Source organism: Lemur catta, chromosome 21 (assembly GCF_020740605.2).
Source record: "Lemur catta isolate mLemCat1 chromosome 21, mLemCat1.pri, whole genome shotgun sequence".
Classification (NCBI taxonomy): Eukaryota; Metazoa; Chordata; class Mammalia; order Primates; family Lemuridae; genus Lemur; species Lemur catta.
Window position 1 is genome coordinate 32,445,845 of NC_059148.1, and position 16,612 is coordinate 32,462,456.

General features: G+C 46.1%; 1 long non-coding RNA gene across 1 annotated transcript in view; it reads right to left on the reverse strand.

Moving 5' to 3' along the window:
• Positions 1–10,898, reverse strand: part of LOC123625622 — a 26,357-nt gene extending 15,459 nt beyond the window's left edge. The window contains exon 1 of the long non-coding RNA XR_006730599.1: positions 10,839–10,898. This is a non-coding gene — a long non-coding RNA (uncharacterized LOC123625622). The remainder of the gene's footprint in view (positions 1–10,838) is intronic.
• Between the last annotated feature and the right edge of the window lie 5,714 nt (positions 10,899–16,612).

Below are 16,612 nucleotides of genomic sequence, written 5' to 3' on the forward strand. Positions count from 1 at the left end.
TTTTGTGTGTTATCCCCGAGGCAAACTGAGAAGACAGAACACTAACACCACTGGGAATCCAGCCCCCTGGGGAAGGGCCATGTCATGCAGTGGGAGAAGCAAATAAAGAACATGGACCAGACTCTGCTGAACACCCTGTCAATAGTACCAGGCCCAGGGAGGCTTCCCTGTCACTTCCCAGATGTCCCTCTTCCTTTAAAACCCATCTGCCATGCACCTTGACTTGTGAAACTGGTGGAGAATTATGAACCTATATTAAAGAGGAATTAAAGAAACCTGTGGAAATTATCACAACTGCCTAGGTCCTAGGATCACTATAAAGCCTCAAAATGTTTGTGTGAGAAATACAGTCAGTGAGGAGTGAACACAGATATTGTCCAGTAGTGGCTGAAGCCACAGTAAGTCTTGCAGTTCAAGGACTTCTTCCCAGGGCAAAGGAAGTAAGTCATAATCTTCTAGAGCTCAGCTGAAAGACTTTGAGTCTCCTCCTCTGGATGGCCATACCCGCTGAACAACCTGTAGGTGGAAATGCCACCCCCAATCTGAAGGGACAGGAAGAATCATCTGAAACCCAGATAAAGGCCAGGGAAAAGAAGGGGCTAGCCAGAGAGCAGGGCAGAGCCTGGAAGACTTTCTGAGGTTGTCTCATCATGGACTGCAGATGTGACCCCAAGACGGCTGGTCTGACTGCCCTAGGGAAAGGCTTCCAAGCTTTTCTGATTTTCGTACAGGATTACGAGGAATCCAGAGCACTGAGGCAGAAGGGGCAGGAACATCACGCTGCTGCTTTTCAGTCCAATTACTGGAATGCCCAGACATTCAAACTGGATGTCAGCCTATCTCCTGAATATTACCTACCTCGAGATATGGTACGTATTTACCTGTGATTATAGCTATATCTGAGCCCATCAGGGAACATCAGTCAATGGTACCTTTGCTATCCATCTTACCTAGCAACACAGTAGCATTTCCGAGGAATCTGAAAAGACTTAAGGCTTTCTTCCAGGATGCACTTATTTTTCAGCTTGTGTTTTTCCCCCCCCCAGGTTGTTTTGATTATCATCTTTTTTTCCCTAGGAAACTTAATTGATTTGATTCTTGAAAGAGAATTTCTGAGATTTAGAGCTAAAGGTCTCAGGGTACACCATCTTCTATAATTTATTCCAAAAAGAAATATTTAAAAAGAAAGCATGAATACCACTTAGAAAAATAAAATATTTGAAATGTGAAACATTTAAAAAAGTGTAACTTTTAAAACTTAGAGCTTAGATCCATCCCCAGAGATTCTGGTTTAATGTTTTTATAAAACAAAATTTAAAAAGCAATTTTAGATGCTCACTCATGATTGAGAACCAGCGTGCTAAATATTGTTTCTTCGTAATGTGACTTGTGTAGCACTGTCACCTAAAATTCCAAAGAATTCATTTAAAACAATATGGTACAACTACTACTGTAACTAAGGCTTACAATAGTACATTTTTAATCAGCATTTGTCTAAAAATGCAGATGAACCAAGAGAAAGTCCAACTTTATGTTAGACTGCTGGTCGTTTGGCTTTTAAGTCACTTGAAAGTAACTGGGACTGGCCAGGTGTGGTGGCTCACACCTGTAATCCTAGCCCTCTGGGAGGCCGAGGTGGGTGGATTGCTCAAGGTCAGGAGTTTGAGACCAGCCTGAGCGAGACCCCGTCTCTACTAAAAATAGAAATAAAAATTATGTGGACAACTAAAAATATATATAGAAAAAAAATTAGCCGGGCATAGTGGCGCATGCCTGTAGTCCCAGCTACTCAGGAGGCTGAGGCAGTAGGATCACTTAAGCCCAGGAGTTTGAGGTTGTTGTGAGCTAGGCTGATGCCAGGGCACTCACTCTAGCCTGGGCAACAGAGTGAGACTCTGTCTCAAAAAAAAAAAAAAAAAGAAAAAAAACAGTAACTAGGACTAAAACTAGCTTTATTTGAATAGTCCTTAAAAAAAAAAAATAACATTTAACTTTCAAATGATTCAAATGGCAGTTTCTTGCCTGAAACAAACCAACATGAATATTAATCACCAGTAAGAGGCTTCTTAAGATTGTGTAGAACATGTATGTGAAGAGTGGTATAAGTAGGTATTTCAAAAGAAACATTTCAGGTATGTTGATATTAAGTGATATTAAACTTGGTATTTCCAAACATATAAGAGAAATGATAAATTATAAGTACAGTAGAAAAAAATTACTTTAGACTTTATAGTCTAAATTGAATTTATCCAGTAGAATACATTATAGTCTATAATTTAAAAAGACAACATCTCTAATGGTAAATATACCTCCTCCCAAAACCTATTAAATTTGCCATCAATGGAAACCCCAAATAAATTATTCTTATTTTTTGACTGGGCAGTTAAAATAGGCATATTTTATATTAATTGGGGAAGTGCCCCATGTCAAAATTCAATTGAAAATTAAGGACTTGCTCTCTCAAACAGCATTTTTCAGACGCACTTTTGAGATAGAAAAAACAAACAATAAGCAAGTAAATCAAGAATCTACAAAAAGAGAAAAGTAAAAAATTCATAATAGTTTTCAAGTTGAGAGAGCTTCTCTATACTTGGCCTTCATTAAAAAATTTCTTTTTAAAAATCTTTCCATAGCTATCAAATATGAGAAAATCATTTAATAACCCACTGGAACATTGCTATTGATGGCTGTCAGGATGTTCTGGATCTGTGGATGCTATAACTCACTTGGTCTGTTACTCTCTTCACCACATGCTTCTCATGAAAGGGTATTTTATTTTAGATGACAGTGCATACCTAATGGAATTCTGAAGCCTTAGCATTTACTGCAGCTTTCAAGAAATTAGCTATTTCAATCTAAATTGAATTTATCCAGTAGAAGGTATGTTAAAAGATTCCTCAAGACAATGACTTCCCCTTTGAAGACAAGAATGCTTTAATGTTGGAGTTAATTCCAAGTGTTTTCAAACATTTTTCTCCATTACATAAGTATTAAAATAAAGATCATAGGTCTCCCCACCTCCACTGCTCCTGCCTCAAGTTATCTTTATAACGTGAGCTACCATAGTGACAGCAAGAAAATGAGCCAATTATCCACACTTATTCTTAGATTGCCAGCTATCATCACCAGTGAAATTGGAATTAACCAGAATTTTATATATGGAATGTTTTGATTACCAGGAGTTTCCTAATATCCCTGCCTTTCCACCTTCTGCTTTTGTAGGTAGAATGAGCATAGTTTTTACAGTTTGTTAATATTACACATACTTTTGCAGACTTACAAAGATACATCGGGAAGATGAAGGCATATCAGTACAAAGACCCAAGAGGTTGAGGGGTTTTAGGGAGACAGACTAGCATAACATACTTCAGGTTTGGTAACCATCATACACGTGGATTGAAACCAATTTGATTATGTCTGTGTGAACTTGGGTACCAGCAATTTAACTGTGTCTCTTCCCTTATTGTAAAATCGTTGTAACAACATTCCCTTCATGATGCTGTTGTGAAGACTAAATGGAAAATATACATTGCCTAGTATGGAAGATGCTCAATGATGGACATCTTTAAAAAAAGATGGTAGTGCCACAGGCACTGTTTGTGATAAAACTTAGCTTGCTAGAAACTGCTTGCAAAGTGATCTAATGTGCATGGTCAAATTAAAATGTATATAAGTCAGATTCTCTTGCTATAAACCATAGTATCTAACTGAATTTTTTAAATAGTATTTTTAATTCCACTTATGAGAATGTGACAAACTCTCAACAGAAATCCATTGAAAAATATTTGTATATCTTGCTTTTACGTCCATATGATAAATGCTTAAACTAAGAAAGAAGATCCTACATTCTTTGAATTATATTTTAAATTTATTTAACATACAAGCTGACCAAACTGGAAAAAAAAGCACTAAAACTTTTAAATGGGTCTATGTTTCACTTAAATGCTCAGATAATATCTGGAGAACATATGTTTGATATTTAATACAGGTCTACTTTTTAACAGAGTACTGTAAAAAATTAACATAAGAAAGTTGCTTTTAGGCTTGGAGTGGTGGCTCATGCCTGTAATCCTAGCACTCTGGGAGGCTGAGATAGATGGAATGCTAGAGTTCAGGAGTTCGAGACCACCCCGAGCAAGAGCAAGACCCCGGATCTACTAAAAATAGAAAGAAATGATCTGGATAACTAAAAATATATAGAAAAAATTAGCTGGGCATGGTGGCGCATGCCTGTAGCCCCACCTCCTCAGGAGGCTAAAGCAGTAGGTTTGCTTGAGCCCAGGAGTTTGAGGTTGCTGTGAGCCAGGCTGATGCCAGAACACTGTAGCCAGGGCAACAGAGTGAGACTCTCTCTCAAAAAAAAAAAAGAAAGAAAGTTGCTTTTAAAAACCCGCAGGTGGTTAATACGGTAAAATCTCAAAGTTACAAATTAGAATAAATTTTAAATCATCAGTGGTAACACCTCACAAATAATCTTAACTCAAATACAATGTATCTTACTTCAGATTCTGTTCCACAGTACCGTGGACTTACTCTCTTCTGTTACACTTTATTGTGCTTCCTTCAGTAATTGTGTTACTCTGAACTATAAACTCTGCAATGGCAAGAACTCTCTTATCTTGTTCACCTGAGCACCTAGCAAGTGTATGGCACATAGCAGAGTTCCAATCAATAACAATGTATTAATAAATGAAGTTAAGACATTAAAATTGCATATATTCTACTTGTACAAAAATGCAATTTTTAATGTGATTTTATGAAACATTTAATTATGAAGCAACTTGAACTATAAAAGCATTTATTTAAAATAAAACTAGCTTACCTACTATACTTATTATTCAGTTTAAAAAATAAAACTTTGTGTACAAGTTTTCAGCTACACATTTTCCAACTAATGTATAAGATAATGTGATCTGGAAATATATCACTCTCATCTCTGAAGAACATATAGATAAGAGTCTATATGACTCCTTTAAAACTCTGATGCAACAGTATTCTATTACCCTCATCATTTCTCTTTTTAATTTTACATAAAGACAAACTTTTAGCCATTTATGGAGCAAATACTCTGGACAATTGCTGATGTTACCAACTTTAAGTGCAATCTGCCACATACCCAGTGCAAACGTAACTTTCCAATGACGTAATAGTGTGAATAAATTACTTCAGTGTTTGCACATAAGGGTATTTCTACTGCTATCTGATCAAACACATTTAAAAGATCTTACCCTGCACCTTAATTGTGAAAATACATTCCAAGATGCTAAATTTCCCTTAAAAGAAACCTGAGTTAAAAATCAGAATACTACTCTGAAATAGAAAATATACAAAAAAGAAAGATTAACTAAATATCTAAATAATTTGTTAAATTGAGTTAAATATCTAATTTGCTAAATTTCCCTCCTAAAATATGTAATGGATTATACAAATACTAAAAAAAATTCCAAATAATTTTTATTTTATAGACTATTTCTTTCCATTTGTAACTAATTTTGATATTAAAGCTTATATAGCATTTTCACAATACAAACTAAATAACTTTTTATGAATTTCCTACAGAAAAAACATAACAGCAGGTACCTACACACACATAAGCTCTTTCTTTAAAGCAATAATTCATTTCTATATATGTTTTAAAAATTAAAGTTAAGCCGTGATTACTCAAAAAGACTATTTTATTGAGTATTTAGATTTAGAGTCTTATGTCCCTCCCATTATCTTCATTTCTATCATTTACCTCTTATTCCAGGGATTCTCAAACTTTCATGTGACATGGATCACATTCTCTCTCAAAACATCTGATTCACCCACTTCTCTTCTGCGTGTGTGTTTTTCTGTTTGTCATACAATGGGAGGGGATGAGGGGTGTGCTACAAGGAGATGAACCTTCCATAACTTAAAGGAGGACTGCTATGCTTTTAAGATGATAATACATAAGGGTTTTAAGTGAGATAATGTATGTAAATAATTGCACAGTGGCTGACATACAGTAGATGGACAATACATGATATTAATATATATCATTATAACTCATCTGTGTTATAAAATTGTAAACACCAAAACATTTCAAAAACCAAGACTACTGGGGGGCAAAACACTGATAACCTGCAGTGCAACCTCTGCACAGAGTCTCTGCACCAAAGCAGATTCATACTTGTTTTGAAATGTGACAGTGGTACTGCAAGTAACTAACTCAAAGTTATTACGTGACAGATACAGGTAGACACTGAACTCAAATCAGTTACTTTTTACTTCTTGTGAAAATTCCTAGTAAAAATGTTGGTAAGGGATTAAGGACGATCAAATGAAGAGGTGACAAAGATTTTCTTTATTCAAAAAGTCTGTTTCAAACAAATATAAAACATACAACCTGAAACAATTACAGACAGGGTGACAGGCGTGGGGGGAAATATTAATTTAAAACTAATGGTTAAAATAACTCTCACAATGCGTATTTCAGATATTTGTATTATTCGTCAAAGATTGAGTAATGATAAAAAACATTAAAATTGCTTCAGGTAAACAAGCCCTCAGGAGTGTAAGGAATGCTTATTTTCCAACATTCTGAGATAACTACTGTGCAAAAGCAGAGATTCAGATGTATGTCATAAGAGTTAAATACAAATTAATAAGACAAGGCATATCGTATGTGAATATGTCATACCATAATTTCAGATCTCATCCCTTTCCACACTAGTTTAATTACTATTTTCCTGAATTAGATTTGACTCGTAAACCACTTTGAGTACCTTCTATGTATGTGACAGTCCATTTTCTTCTTCCTTCTATTCTTAATATGACTTATAAAAAAATAATAAGAGCACACTGGGAAAAGCAAAGCAGAAACAAAGCAAACTAAACACAGAAACCGTCTAACTTCTATCATAGGAAACAACAGTCAAAATCAATGATGAATGAGGTTTTAGGTTATTTATGAATTTCATTTAAATCCATGCTTTGGGCACATGAGGTTTCAAAACCTAAGGTACATGGTACTTGAGCTCCAAATACTAAAACTACCATTCCTAATAGGCAACTTTTACACTGGCAGCTTTTAAAAAATAGTGACGGGCATGCATTACACATGTTCCTTCTCCTACTAGAATGAAGAAAAAACAAATAAATTTGGAAAGAATTCTTAAGGTTAGACTGTCACTGGGAACACAAGACAGCCTATATCAGAACACAGTACGGAAATACCTTTATTGAGACTACAGGTTGAGGATCTGTGTTTCCTAAATCAACTTGAAAATAATGTATTGTAAGAAGGAGCTCAATTTGTGTTTACCTATCTTTGCTGTGCTCATTATGAGCCAGGCACTGTTTCAGGTGCTTTAAAAATGGTACCTCATCTAATCTTCACAATAACCCTATGAGTTTGCTGCAATTACTATCCCCCTTGTTTTTCATATAAGGAAACTGAGACAAGGCATGGCAAGTTAAAGTGATTTGCCCAAGGTCACTGTGCTAGTAATGGACAGAGGAGAGATTCAAACCTGAGCTGTTGTGTCTCAAAGTCTGTGCTCTTCATCATTTTGCCATGCTACCTCTAATGACAAAGGAAAAAAAAAAAAAAAGCCAAATGAACAAAAAAACCCGTATCACCCTGTAAAAAAAATTAAATAGTAAATCCAAGTTAAGGTTTGCAAACAGTGAAAAGTTTTTAACTATCAAGGATAAGACTATTTTCTCCACTTTTTTTTTTTTTTTTTTTTAAGACACAGCCTCTTTGCTTAAATGTAATGATGGTCTCTGTGTAGAATTCAATTGAAGGACAAGGAAGACAAAGACAATCTGACATCAGAGCATTAGGGCTTTAAGTAAGCAAGTTAGAGCAGCATTTCATACTTCTATTACAAATGTTAAAATTCTTAGTTCGCTCCAATTAGTGTCTCAATTAAGGTATGCCAAAGGGTATGAATGCCCGTATTATACATTATCTGAACAACCGTAAAAAGAAAAAAGGGGGGGTTACAAAAGGGTAAGAGTTCAAACATGTGTCATTTACTGAGGCATGCAAAATGATATCTATTCAAAGCACCAACATAACCACATCCTAGGAATGTTTAGTATGAACTAAAGAGCTAAATTTTAACATTTTAATTGATTTTTCTTTGTAAAGCTGGAAGGACATGTATGCTTATTTAAATACCTCACAAATGGTAATTGCAAAAATAAGGTGCCCAATTTAGAGAATGTAAAAGGGAGATTCAGTTTTCACATCAGCAATTTCTACAGAAAACAAAGACATTGTAAAATACAGAAATCCTCTTAATCTCATACTTAAATAAGAAAAATATTTTGATTCTGTCATAATTACAAACTATATCTTCTGATCTGATTCTGTATCCTGTTCATCTTATAAAGATGAGTCAACCAAAAATAATGACTGTAATGTAATCTGCATCAATTAGTCAAAGACAAGTAAAATAATATACCTGTACAGAAAATCATATTTTATCTCCTGCATGTACAAATCAGACATTCAGAAGAATTACAAATATGACCTTGCCTACCAGAAAGCACTCAAACCTTTAAACTTTTAAAGTACAACCAACATTCTCTCTCTGATAACTTCAAACCATTAATTAGAACCAATGACCTCAAAATCTGAAAAGTTTAAACGTTCCATTAAATAGTAAGCTGATACTACTCTGCTTCTCAGTTTAAAAGTAAACAAGTAAACATTAATTTTCTGCCTGTGGACAAACAAATTAGATTATTTTTAAGAATTCTCTTGCCTCATGAGACACAGCGACTGTGGGGTGCAGAATGCCACAGTGAGGCAGAGCAAGGACCCAGGACCTTCCTAAAAACCCAGCCTGCCTGTAGGATGCCCGCTCCTTGAGGGGGCCACCTGGGCATCACTTCCAACCTCACAAACTTCCTTATTACCAGGGACAATGTTTACACTTTGTATGACATAGGGTACTACATACTCTGGATAGGACACTGGGGACTGTGTACACATTGCATTTGACAGTGGGTGCTGGGTACACAGCTTATGTGACAAGGATACTACGTACACACCAAATATGACATCAGGTACTACAGACACACTATATGTGACACCAGGTACTGTGCTAGGTACACACTGTATGACACTGAGTACTGCATACATACTGTACATGACAGCAGGGTACCTTGTACACACTGCATAGAGCATCAGGTACCGCATACACACTGTATATGACACTAGGTACACTGGTACTCTATGTATACAGCATAGAACACCAGGTGCTGCACATACACTGTATATAACACTGGTTATGTACACTGGGTACACAGCAGAAGTGACAAGGATACTGTACACACCATATATGACAACAGTTATTACATATACAATGTATATGATAGTGGGTCCTGCATACACACCGTATATGACAATGGGAACTGGGTACACAGCAAAAGTGACAAGGATACTGTGTACACAGTGTATATAACACCAAGTACTATGTACACATTGTATGTGATGCCAGATGCTATGTATATCATGTACATGACATAGAGTAGTGTGTACCCAGCATGACAAAGATACTGCATACACAGTAGTCCTATGTATATGCTATACACGATACATTGTATACTGCGTACTCAGCATGACAGGGATACCATCTACACGTTATATGACACTTGGTACTATGTACATACCCCATGATACCAAGTACTATGTATATACTCTATTTATGACACTGAGTACTGTATGCACAGCATAAGTGACGAGAATACTCCCTACACACCATGTATGACATGCGGAACTATGTATACACTGTTGTATATGACACCAAGTACTTCGTATGCACTGTATGAGACAACCGGTAGCGCTTGCATACACAGCGTGACAAGGACAGTGTGTACACACAGTACGGAACACTAGGTACTATGAACACACTGTATATGGCATTGGGTACTATGTAGTACTCTATATGACACTCGGTACTGCATACACAGCTTAAGGACAAGGATGCCGTGTACACACAGCATGACTCTGAGTACACACCACATACAACCCCGCATAGGACGCCGTGTAAAACACCAGGTGCTGTGCACACACTGCAAAGCGCCTCCACAGCCTGGCTCTGAAGAAAAGCGCGAGGGAGGGCAGAGCAAAGGACAGTTCGCGGCCCGGCTGCCCCCAAGGAGCCCCCTCATCCCAGCGCGGCCCGGCAGCTTCTCCCCAAAGCTCCGGCGGGAGGAGGGCGGCGGACCCCACAGGACAGTCCCGGAGGCCCGCGAGAACCCGTTGAGGCAGCGGCGGCCTCGCTCCCGGGGTCGCCCGCAGCCCCCCGGACACGCACGGACCCCCGCCTGGCCTCGGCGCGACCCTGCGCCGCGGCTCCCACCACCCACGGCGCCCGGAGACCGCGCAGCGTCCTCTCCTCTCCGCCGTTCACACGCCGGGCCCGCGCTGCCGCCGGTCCCACCGCGCACGGTCCAAGGCCTGGCCTGGGGGGCGGCTTGGGGCCCGGCGGACGTGCTCACGCGACTCCGCGGCTTCCCTGCCCGACCAGGCCCCGCGCCGTCCTCCCGGGCCTCCGCCCCGCGCCGCCGAGCTTTCCCCACCATTATCCTCTGGCTCCGCCGCCGCCGCGCCCGGCCCTCCCTCCGGAGCCGCCGGTTCTCGCCGCCCGGCAACTCTGGGGCCTTAGCCGGCGCCGGGCGGGCGCGGGGGGCGCCATGTTGGCCGCGCGCCCGCACTTCCTGTGTGTCCTCGCGAGCGGCGGCCGCGGCCAGGCGGGAAGTTCGGCGCCGTCGCCGGGAAAGTTGGCGTCCCCGCGGGCCGCCCGTCCCTGCCGTCCGGCCGGGCTGTGCCCGCCGGAGCCCCGCCCGGCTCCTACCTCCGCTCCGTCCCGGCTCCCGCGCGCTGCCCGCAGCCGCTTCAGCGCGTTCCCGCGCAGCCTCACGCGCCCTCCGTCCGCAGGCGCTCCGAGGGGCAGCCGGCTCCGCGGTCCCAGCGCCGCTGGTTCTGCGGCCTCAAAACCGGCCACCTGGTTTTAGCATCTTTTTAATCCGTCGTCAGGAGGAATTGCAGACAGGTGCTGCACTCCCGTTCCGTGCACAGGCAAACAGCACCTCAACAAGAACAGGACCAGCCCTTGCCAATTTGGCAAGAGCACCGCAAATTTGCGTTCCAAGTAGGTTGTCTATCAGTCAGTCAGTCTGCATCTGACATCTAACGGGAGGAGACCCCGCACACCTGTGGTTTAAGAAAGTATCAGCGATAGGCATACTTTTATAATGCTCGCATATTTTCCCTCTTGTCCTTTCTCCCAGGAGTTTGGAAGGAAGACGTTTCGGCTAAGATGTCTTGCTGTCGTCATCAGTGGGCACGTGCACCTATACTTAGTGCCAGCGAGGGGATGCCCAGGGCCAAGGGCAGGGTGGACGGGCTGCAGTCAGGGAGGGCTTCCCGGAGGCAGTGTCCAAAGTGCCCTATGAAGGCTGTGCTGAGGAACGGCCCTACTAAGCCCCAGGCACAGGCATAGGAGATGGCCCAAGATGTGGTCCTCCAGCTAGAACAATGAGAAATAAGGCTATGGGCACCTCCCTGGGATCAGGCAGGGCCGACGTGGGGAGAAAGCAGGAGAGGTGGCCCAGGCCCCTTGGGCAGGGCCTGGGGGTTCCAGGTGCATCTTGAGGAACAGTTTCCCTTTGCCCTGGGCCAGGGCTATCCTATGAGCCCAGGGCCACAGGGAAGCTGCAGCCCCCAGTCCTGGGCTAGTGATGCCTCCCAGCTTGGCTCAGCACTAGAAGGGCCCATTTGCCAGTCTGTCTGCCCCCAGGGCTCTGATGGCAGCACTGGGTCCCAACTTGCTTCATTCCACCTGGCCCGGGACTCAGTGGCTGGGGGCCAGTCAGTGGGTGACAGGACAGAGCCTGTCCTGGGACGGCACTGACTGTCAGATGTTCTGGGGGCTGGACTTGCTTGGTGGTGGGGGCACTGTCTGGCCACCTGTCCTGGCCAGACATCATGCTGTGGGGACACTGGAATGTGCTTGTGTCTCCACCTTGGCCAGGCCTACTGCCTGGGACCTCCCCCAGTGAGCCCTGTCTGCAGCCACAGAGCCTGAAGGATCAGTGTGACCCCGAGCTTCCAGCCAACGCACCCCAGGCTCGGGAGGGGGTTTCTCAGAGGGCTGGTAACTATCTTCATCACTGTCCACAGTGCAGGCCTGTCCCCTGGGTCCTTCTGTCCCTGGCAGGCAAATCCACATATGCCCCTGTGGGGCACCTGTGTCTTGCATCACCTGCTGTGGCCCTCCCGATTGGCAGGGGCACCTTGACACCCTCGGTCCCCACAGGTTTTCCACATGGCCTATGTGCTCATCAACTTTGCAAACTTGGGCAGCAGGGCTGCTGTGACCATGGCTTCTTGAGGTCTCGGTCACCAGCCCGGCCCTCATGCCCAACCCCTGTGTGGGTCAGGACCATCTGTGTGAGGACCGAGAGGCAAAGGGGAATTCATCAGGTCACCCCCGACTTTCAGTACAGCTAGGCCCAGGGTCTGGTGGTGGCAGGAATCTCGGTGCCATCTCTTGGCTCCCTCTGTGCTGCCTTCATGTTTGACAGCTCCCTGTGGTGGTGACACAGGTCTCTGGTGGCTCCCAGCTGGCTTCCTCCCAGCTCAGCTGCCTGTGTCAGGAGAGCCGGGTCCTGGAACTCACTCACTGGCTGCCTTTGGCCACCTGCCACCCTGATGGGTCAGGTTGGCAGGATGGGGATGCTCCAGTTTGGTGGCCTAGTCATGTGTCCCCCAAAATTCCCTGGCCCGAGAGTGGAGGAGGGGCAGTTCTCTGACAGGCAGTGGGGAACTGCCCCAAGGAAGGACATGAAGACAGTCCTCCAAGGGGAGCGGGAGACACCTGCTCTCTAGACATGTCCCAGGGAGAGGGGTGCAGGGGTGTGGGTGGTGAGCCGGTGCAGCTGTGCACATCCAGCGTGGCCGGTGGGGCAGGAGCTCCTCCCTCAGCAGGGTTCAGTGACCTCTTCCCCAAGTCCTACTGGCTGGTGGAGCCTTGGCTGGGTGACCCGTTGAGGGCGCAGCATTCCCACCTCAAGATGAGGTGGCCGGGCTCAGGCTCAGGTGACCGGTCCAAGAGGCAGCCTTCCAGGTGGTCAGGCTCAGGGAAGTCAAGGAGCCCAGGGGCCCCGCCTCTGGGCCTGTGGGCTTTTCTGGTGGCCTCAGCACTCCTTTTCCAGCCCTTTCCTGCAGCCTCCAAGAGGGGCTGCCTGGAGCGGTTTGGGCCGCAGTCACGTGGGATGACGACGCCATCTGCACCACTGAGTACTCACGCATAGTGTCCCTGGAGAATGGTGAGGTGAGTCCGAGGACAGCGTGGTGGTGGGTTCTGCCAGTTTGCTCCTGGCGGCCACACCTGGCCTCACCGTCCACGCCTTCTGCAGATCGTGGTGTCCCTGATGAATGGGCACCCAGGGGCCATGAACTACTTGTACTCGCCACTGCTGCGCAACTTCACCAAAGCCACCAACATCTGCCTACGTTTCCTGCGCACCAACAACACACTGCTGGGTCACCTCATGGGCAAGGCGCTGCGGGCCCCCACAGTCATGCACCAGGTGAGCCCACCCTGTCTAGCATGTGGGGCAGCCCCTGGCAGACGGGGGAGGAGCCGGCTCTGAGGGGCAGCCGGGACCTGAGGCCCTGGGACGCGGGTGGGTAAGCCTGGGCCCTGGCGCTCAGGGGCCTGCAGTGCAGTATTATTACGGCACCAAGGACATGAGCATCGGCGGCCGCTGCGTCTGCCATGGCCACGCAGATGTCTGCGATGCCAAGGACCCTTCGGACCCTCTCAGGAAAGGCCGTTTCAGGTGAGGCCCTACAGCTCAGGTCCCCCCAGGTGAGGCTGCTCTCAGCTGGGGCCCCCTCAGGTGAAGTCCTTTTCAGGTGAGGCCCTGTTAGCTAGGTCCCTCCAGCTGAGGCCCTGTCAGGTGAGGCCCCTTTCAGTCCTTTTCAGGTAAGGCCCCTTCAACTTTGGCCGCTTTCAGGTGAGTCACCTCTCCGATGAGGCTCCTTTAGGTGAGGCCTCTCAGTGAGGCCTGCTCAGGTGAGGTCCTCTCAGTAGCTACGTCAGCTGAGGCACTCACAGCTGAGGGCCCCTTTCAGGTGTGACACCTCTCAGTTGAGGCCCTTTTAAGCTGAGGCCCTTCCCAGGTGAGGCCCCTCTCAGTTGAGGACCCTGTCAGGTGATGTCCTTTTCAGCTGAGGGACGCTCTCAGCCGAGACCCTTTTCAGCTGAAGCCCTTTCAGCTGAGGGGCCTCTCAGGTGAGGGTTCTCTGAGAAGAGAAGAGGCCCCTTACAGGTGAGGCCCTTTCAGCTGAGGACCCCCCCCCCCAGGTGAGGCTCCTCTCAGGTGAGACCCACTCACCTGAGAACACTTTCAGTGCAGGTCTCTGTCAGGTGAGTCCGCTTTAGGTGAGGCCCTTCCAGCTGAGGGTCCTTTCAGCAGAGGCCTCTTTTACATAAGGCCCCTTTCTGATGACACTCTTAAAGGTGATCCCCCTCCCAGGTGAGACCCCTCTTAGGTGGGGCCCTTTCAGCACAGGCCCCTCCCAGGGGCCTCCCCATTTTTCTGAAAGACACAGGACAGTGAGCCCATCTGAGTTTGAATTTCCAGATCCTGGCTCCGAAGACGCTGAACTCGGATTTTAACTGGCTCTCCAGCAAGGCCAGGAGGGAGTGCTCTCCACCGTCCCCCCCGCATGAGCACCGAGGGCTGCCGGGTCGGTGCGGGCTGGCAGGGGGCGGAGCGCCCCGTCATGCCCCGCGGCTTTGCATGCGGCGTTGCAGGTGGCGTGAGAGGACGCAGTGCCGCCATGTTAGCGTTCCCAGTACGAGCCATCTGCCGCTTGCTGGCCAGGCCTCAAACCCGAAGCGAGTGCGACCTCCTTGTCCTCACTCAGACGTGAGGCCCCGAGGGTGAGTTCAACCTTCCTGTCAGAGCCCCACGGGCACTGCCTTCCTGTCTACAGCCGCCTGCTGAGGGGTGGCCAGTCCTCAGAGACCCGGGAGGGGCTCCGTGTGGACATTTGGAAATGGGGAACCCACAGTTGTCACGACACTGAGGTTCCCCACGCCCAGGACGTGGTGGCCACGGGTGTGACGTCCACGCGGTGGCCTCTGCACCCTAATGGGGTATCAGACTCTGAGCTGGACTTGGGTCTGGCTCAGCCTCTGTGAGGGAGTTCATTGTCATCTCTGTTTTACTGGCAGGGTGTTCAGGTCGTTGTTCATAAATGTAGTTTCTTTACAGGAATTTCATCCTTCCAGGCAACGTGCCTTCGCAGCGCAAAGTCCTCTGTATCCCGCCTTCAGAGTCTCCAGCGTCATTGCTGTGTGAGGTCTGCTACTTCACGGTAAGTACTCCCGTGTGTTTTACCATGTGTTTTGCAGCAGCCACACGCTCCCAGGTCATCACCGTTAACCCCAAATCAGGAAATACACCTTTCTCCCTGACAGGCCAATCCACCAGGCCCACTTCACCACCATCCCCAACTGGGAGAAAAATGTGTCTTTCCCTTCGGTTCCAGTTTTCTTTTTCTGGAACTGTTTCTGAGACTGTCCCTCAGTGTCCCAGTTCCACCAAGGTGATTTAGGAAACCTGATACTTCGCATAGATGAGCCCTGGTCTGTAGACCAGTCCCCCCAGGGATTTAGGGAACCTAGGACAGCCCACATATGAGCTCTGGTCCTTAGGCCAGTGCCCCCAGGAGATTTAGGGAACTTCAACAGCCTAGAGATGAGCCCTGGGCTGTATAGAGGTACCCCCAGGGATTTAGGGAACCTGGTCCAGCCCACAGATGAGGCCTGGTCCTTAGGCCAGTGCCCCCAAGAGATTTAGGGAAACTTAGCAGCCTAGAGATGAGCCCTGGTCTGTATACAGGTACCCCCAAGGATTTAGGGAACCTGGGACATCCCACAGGTGTGCCCTGGTCTCTGGATCATTCTGACCAGGAATTTAGTGACCTGGGACATTTCACAGATGAGTCCACGTGTGCAGGCCAGTCCCTCCAGGGATTTAGGGAGCCTGGGACATTACAACATGAGCCCTGGTGAGTAGGTCACTGCCTCAAGGAATTTAGGGTATATAGGAAATCCTAGAGATGAGCCCTAGTCTGTATGCCAGACCTCCCAGGGATTTAGGCAACCTGGAACATCCCAGTGGTAAGCCCTGATTTGTAGGCCAGTACACCAGGGATTCAGGGAACCTGGGACATCCCAAGATGAGTCCTGGTGTGTAGGCCAGTTCCCCGAGGCATTTAGGGAACATGGGAAATCCCACAGATGAGCCCTGGTCTGTAGTCCAGTACTCCCAGGGACTTAGGGAACGTGAAACATCCCAGAGTTAAGGCCTGATTTATAGGCCAGTACCCCAGGGATTCAGTGAACCTGGGATATCTGAATAGATGAGCCCTGGTCATAAGGCCAGTCCCTCCAGGGATTTAGGGAACCTGGGACAGCCGATAAATGAGCTCTGTTGTGTATGTCGGTACCCCCTCACGGATTTAGGGAACCTAGGACAGCCCACAGATAAGCCCTGGTCTGTAGGGCAGTCCCTCACTGGGATTTAAGGAACCTGGGACAGCCCACCG